Here is a 7,218-nt window from a genome sequence, read left to right on the forward strand (position 1 = left end):
AAATGACAGGACAGAAAAACTCATCTTGAAAAGGAGAATGAGGCAGTACTGACTGCCAGAGATCTAATCAGTATGGATATATATAATATGTCAGAACTAGAGTTCAGAATAATGATTATAAAGTACTCACTGGGCTTGAAAAAAAAGCATAGAAGATGCTAGAGAATCCATTTCTAGAGAAATAAAAGAACTAAAATCTAATTAAGTTGAAATTAAAAGAGGCTAGTTATGAGATGGAATAAAAAATGGATACTGTAACTGCTGGAATAAAAGAGGAAAAGATAATCAGTGACATAGAAGACAAATTATGGAAAATAAAGAAACTGAGAAAAGGAGAAATAACTACTGGGTCATGAAGGGAGAACCTGAGAAATAAGTGATATAACGTGAAACAATATTAGGATAGTTGAGATCACAGAAGAGAAAAGAGAATGAGAGGGTGGCAGGAGGTATATTGGAGGAAATTATAGCAGAGAACTTCCCTAATCTGGGGAAGGAAACAAGCATTTGAGTCCAGGAGACACAGAGAATTCCCTTCAAAATCAATACAAATAGGTCAAAACCCCAACATAATAGTGAAATTTGCAAATCTTAGAGACAAAGAGAAAATCCTGAAAGGAGCTCCAGACAAGAGGTCCATAACCTACAAGGGTAGAAACATTAAACTGGCATAGCTCTATCCACAAAGACCTGCCAGGCCAGAAAGGGCTGGCATGACATATTTTGGGTACTAAATGAGAAAAATATGCGCCCAAGAATACTTTATCCAGGTAAGCTGTCATTCAAAATAGGAGAGATAAAAAGCTTCCACAATAAATAGGAACTACTAGAATTTGTGATCACTAAACCAGCTCTGCAAGAAATATTAAAAGGGGTCTTTTAATAGAAGAGGGAGTCCAAAAATAACATAGACCAGAAAGGAACAGACAATATACAGAAACAATGATTTTACAGGTAATACAATGGCACTAAATTCACACCTTTCAATAGTTGTTCTGAATGTAAATGAGCAAAGTGCCCCAATCAGAAGACACAGGGTATCAGATTGGATAAAAAAGGAAGACCCATTGATATGCTGTCTATAAGAGACTCATTTTAGACCCAAAGACACCTCCGGATTGAAAGTGAGGGTATGGAAAACCATTTATCATGTTAATTGACATCAAAAGAAAGGTGAAGTGGCAATCTTTATATCAGGCAAATTAGATTTTCGACCAAGCACTATAATAAGAGATGAGGAAGAATGCTATACCATAATTAAAGGGTTTATCCAACAAGAAGATCTAACAACTGTAAATTTTTATGCCCCTAAGATGAGAGCAGCCAATTATATAAACCAATTTATAATAAAATTAAAGACACACGTTGATAATGATACAAAGTAGTAGGGGACTTTAACACCCCATTCACAACAATGGACAGATCATCTAAACAGAGAATCAACAAGGAAACAAGGGTTTTGAATGATACACTGGGCCAAATGGACTTCACAGATATATTCAGAGCATTCCATCCTAAAGCAACAGAATACACATTCTTCTTGAGTGCATACGGAACATTCGCGAGAATAGATCACATACTGGGTCACAAATCAGGTCTTAACTGGTACCAAAAGATTGGAATCATTCCCTGCATATTTTCAGATCACAATGCTTTGAAACTGGAACTCAGTCACAAAAGGAAATTTGTAAAGAGCTCGAATACGTGGAGGCTAAATAGCATCCTAATAAAGAATGAATGAGTCAACCAGGAAACTAAAGAAGAATTTTTAAAATACATGAACAAATAAAATGGAAACACAACTGTTCAAAACCTTTGGGATGCAACAAAGGCTGTCCTATGAGGGAAGTATATAGCACTACAAACTTTTCTCAAGAAACAAGAAAGGTCTCAAATACACAAGCTAACCTTACACCTAAAGGAGCTGGATAAAGAACAGCAAATAAAGCCTAAACCCAGCGGGAGAAGAGAATTAATACAGGTTAGAGCAGAAATCAATGAAATAGAAACCAAAAGAACAGTAGAACAGATCGACGAAACTAGGAGTTGTTTCTTTGAAATAATTAATAAAAATCGATAAGCCCCTGGCTAGACTTATCAAAAAGAAAAGAGAAAGGACCCAAATAAATAAAATTATGAATGAAAGAGGAAAGATCACAAACAACACTGAATAAATGCAAACAATTATAAGAATATATTATGAGCAACTCTACGCCAACAAATTAGGCAACCTGGAAGAAATGGTTGCATGCCTAGAGACATATAAACTACCAAAACTAAAACAGGAATAAATAGAAAACCAGAAAAAATGTTGTTAATATATCTATGCTACCTAGAGCAATCTATACATTCAGTGCAATCCCTAGAAAAATACTATCAACATTTTTCACAGAGCTGGAGCAAATATTCCTAAAATTTGTATGCTCTAGGTAGCATAGATATTTTAACAACCTTTGTTCATCCGATCCATAAGCATGGAATGTTTTTCCATTTCTTTGTGTCTTCCTCAATTTCTTTCATGAGTGTTCTACAGTCTTCTGAGTACAGATCCTTTCTCTCTTTGGCTAGATTTATTCCTGGTATCTTACGGTTTTAGGTACAATTGTAAATGGAATTGACTCCTTAATCAATGGAACAGAATGGAGAACCCAGAATTGGACCCTCAACTCTATGGTCAACTAATCTTTGACAAAGCAAGAAAGAATACCCAATGGAAAAAAGGACAGTCTCTTCAACAAATAGTGTTGGGAAAATTGAACAGCCACATGCAGAAGAATGAAACTGGACCATTTCCTTACACCATACACAAAAATAGACTCAAAATGGATGAAAGGCCTAAATGTGAGACAGGACTCCATTAAAATTCTAGCAGAGAACACAGGCAGCAACCTCTGTGACCTCAGCTACAGCAACTTCTTGACAGACACATCTCCAAAGGCAAGGAAACAAAGGCAAAAATGAACTACTGGGACTTCATCAAGATAAAATGCTTTTGCGTAGCAAAGAAAATAATTGACAAAACCAAAAGACAACTTACAGAATGGAAGAACATATTTGAAAATGTCTTATCAGCTAAAGGGATCATTTGGCATCAGGGAAATACAAATCAAAACAACAATGAAATGCCACCTCACACCAGTCAGAAAGACTAAAGTTAACAAGTCAGGAAATGACAGATGTTGTCAAGGATGCAAAGAAAGGGAAACTCTCTTATACTGTTGGTGGGAATGCAAACTGATGCAGCCACTCTGGAAAACAGTATGGAGATTCCTCAAAAAGTTGAAAATAAAGATCCCTGGGTGGCTCAGCGATTGAGCATCGGCCTTTGGCCCCGGGTGTGATCCTGGAGCCCCAGAATCGAGTCCCGCATCAGGCTCCCTTCATGGAGCCTGCTTCTCCCTCTGCCTGTGTCTCTGCCTCTCTCTCTCTCTCTCTGTGTCTCTCATGAGTAAATAAAATCTTTAAAAAAAGAAAAAGAAGATGTGGTGTATATGTGTATACACACACACACACACACACACACACACAGTGGAATACTACTCAGCCATCGAAAAATGAAATCTTGCCATTTGCCAACAATGTGGATGGAACTAGAGGATATGCTAAGCACAATAAGTCAATCAGAGAAAGACAATTATCATAATGTGGAATTTAAGAAACAAAACAGAGGATTATGGGGAAGAGTGGAAAAAATAAAACAAGACAAAATCGGAGAGGGAGACAAACCATAAGAGACTCTTAATCATAGGAAACAAACTGAGGGTTGCTAGAAGGGAGGGAGTGGGAGGGGGGTAACTGGGTGATTAACATTAAGGAGGGCAGTTGATGTAATGAGCACTGGGTATTATGTAAGACTGGGTGAATCTCTGACCTCTACTTCTGAAACTAATAATACATTTCATGTTAATTAAGTGAATTTAAATTTTAAAAATTTCAAAAAATAAACATTAAAAAAAGATAAATGTACTTTTAATCCTCTTTACCTATTTTACCCATTCCTGCATCCACCTCCCCTCTGGTAACCTGTTTATTCTCTATAGTTAAGAGTCTGTTTTATGGCTTGTCTCCTTTTTCCCTTTGTTCATTTGTTTTGTTTCAAACAAAAATATTTTATTTTTTTTTCAAACAAAAATATTTTAAAATGACAAAAGATCAATCCATTAGAAAGATATAATAATTATAAATATAAATGCATCTAACAATAGAGCCTTGAAATATATGAAATAAAAACAGAATGGAAAAGTAGACAATTCAGCAATAACAGTTGGAGATTTCAATATCCCACTTTCAAAACTAGATAGAACACCTAGGCTGAAGTTCAACAACAAGGCAATAAAAATTTGAACAACACTATAAGCCAACTCAAACAGACATTCATATAATAGAATGAATTATATTCATTCAACAACAGTAGAATCCTCATTTATTGCAAATGCACATAAAACATTCTCTAGGATAGACCATATGTTTTACCACAAAAAAGCCTCAATATGTATTTACAAATTCTTAACATACAACTTATGCTCTCTAATCACAGTAAAATGAAATTAGAAATCAATAATTTAAAAAATTGAGAAATTCATAAATGTGCATAAATTTTTTTCAAAATTGTATTTAAATTCTAGTTAGTTAATATATAGTGTAATATTAGTTTCAGAAATAGAATTTAGCAATTCATCACTAACATATAACACCCAGTTCTCATGATAACAAATGCCCTCCTTACTACCCAATACCCATTTAGCCCATCCCCCACCCTCCTCCTTCCATCAACCCTCAGTTTGTTCTGTGTCATTAAGAGTCTCTCATGGTTTATTTCCATGTCTCTTTTTCTCCCCTTCCCATATGTTCATCTGCTTTGTTTCTTAATTTCCACATATGAGTGAAATCATATGGTCTTTGTCTTTCTCTGACTGACTTTCTTCACTTAGCATAATATACTCTAGCTCCATCCATGTCATTGCAAATGGAAAGATTTCATTCTTTTTTTACAGCTGAGTAATATGCCAATGTATATCTATACCACATCTTATTTACCCATTCATCAGTCAACAAACATTTGGGCTCTTTCCATAATTTGGCTATTGTTGGCAATGCTGCTATAAACATCAGGGTGCATGTATCCCTCTGAACCTGTGTTTTTGTATCCTTTGGGTAAATGCCTAGTGCAATTACTAGAGCATATGTAGTTGTATTTTTAACTTTTTTAAAAGATTTTTTTTATTTGGGAGAGAGAAAAAAAGAGTGGGGGGAAGGGCAGAGGGAGAGAATCTCAAGCTGACTCCTCATTGAGCCTGGAGACAATGTGGGACTTGATCCCATGACCCGTGAGATCATGACCTGAGCCAAAACTGCGAGTCAGGTGCTTAACTGACTGAGCCACCCAGGTGACCCTATTTTTAACTTTTTTAAGAACTCCATACTGTTTTCCAGCGTGGCTGCACCAGTTTGCATTCTCACTAACAATATAAGAGGGTTCCCCTTTCTCCACATCCTCACCAACATCTGTTATTTTCTGTGTTGTTAATTTTAGCTATTCTGACAAGTGTGAGGTGATATCTCATCCTGGTTTTGATTTGTATTTCCCTGATTATGAGTGATGTTAAGCATCTTTTCATGTGCCTGTTAGCCATCTGTATGTATTCTTTGGAAAAATGTCTATTCATGTCTTCTGCCCATTTCTTAACTGGATTATTTATTTTGGGGTGTTGACTTTGGTAAGTTCTTTGCAGATTTTTGGATAGTAACCCTGTGTCAAATATGTAATTTGCAAATATCTTCTCCCATTCCATAGGCTGCCTTTTAGTTTTGTTGTTTATTCCCTTTGCTGTGTAGAATTTGATATCTTTTTTTTGAAAAAAAAAAAAAGATTTATCCATTTGAGATAGATAGATATTGAGTGTACAAGTGGAAGGGGCAGAGGTAGAAGGAGAAGCAGGCTCCCCATGAAGTGGAAGGTCAATGTGGAGCTCAACCCCAGGAGCCTGAGATCATGGCCTGAGCTGAAGGCACACAGTTAACCAGCTGAGCCACCCAGGTGCCCCTAGAAATTTTTATCTTGATGAAGTTCCAATAGTTCATTTTTGCTTTTATCTGCCTCTAAAGAGGCAAGAAAAGACTCCAACATGTCTAGTAAGAAGTGGCTACAGCTGAGGTCACAGAGGTAGTTGCTTGTGCTCTTCTCTAGGATTTTGATGGTTTCCTGTCTCACATTTAGGTCTTTCCATCCATTTTGAGTCTATTTTTGTGTATAATATAAGAAAGTGGTCCAGTTTCATTCTTCTGCATGTTCCGTCCAATTTTCCCAACACTATTTGTTGAAGAGACTGTCTTTTTTCCTACTGGATAGTCTTTCCTGCTTTGTCAAAGATTTGTTGGCCATGTAGTTGTGGGTTCTTTTTTTCAGTTTTCTATTCTGTTGCATTGATAAATGTGCAGAAATTAAACCACATGCTCATAAATAACCAGTGAATCAAAGAAGAAATCACAAAGTATATTATAGGTACTTTGAGATAAATGAAAATGAAACCAAAATAAACCAATACTTATGGGATGCAGCTAAAGTAGTATTTAGAGCAAAATTTATAGCTGTGTGTATGTTTAAAAAACATAGGAGTGACATCTCCCAGATGGTAACACGGGAGACTCTTGAATTTTCCACCTCCCATGGATGCACCAAATAGATATATAAGGATCAGATCTCTCTAAGAAAAAATTGAGGAACTAGACAAATGATTCCTACACATTATGTGACTGAGAAACTACATACATCAAAATAGGTAGGAAATGCTGAGACGCACTCTTGTCGTAAATCAACATAATGCTTTATAATCATGAGGGAATCCCCAACTCTCAGTGTCTCCCTGAGGAGTGAAGAGCTGGGACCACACATATCATGCGCTAACTTTTAAGTCTGCCACTCAAGAAGTGGACCTCAAGTCACTTATCTCTGGGAGCCAATGGGATTTGCATTCACAAGTCTGCCAGGACAATAGCAAACAAAGAAGCAGTTATTAACTAGGTACATGAGTTATCCTCTCAGGCTCAGCACAGAAGGAATAGATAAAAATGTCCATTTCCCAGTTTTCCCCTGAAAGTAATTTGCATAATTTACCAGCTGCTACCTGAGAGTCTAGACTCTAATAAGCCCACGTCTAGAGGCTGACTGGAATCCTCCCCAGAGCCTGAAAGAGCCAGGAGGCACTTCCCTCACCTCTC

Source organism: Vulpes lagopus, chromosome 1 (genome assembly GCF_018345385.1).
Source record: "Vulpes lagopus strain Blue_001 chromosome 1, ASM1834538v1, whole genome shotgun sequence".
Classification (NCBI taxonomy): Eukaryota; Metazoa; Chordata; class Mammalia; order Carnivora; family Canidae; genus Vulpes; species Vulpes lagopus.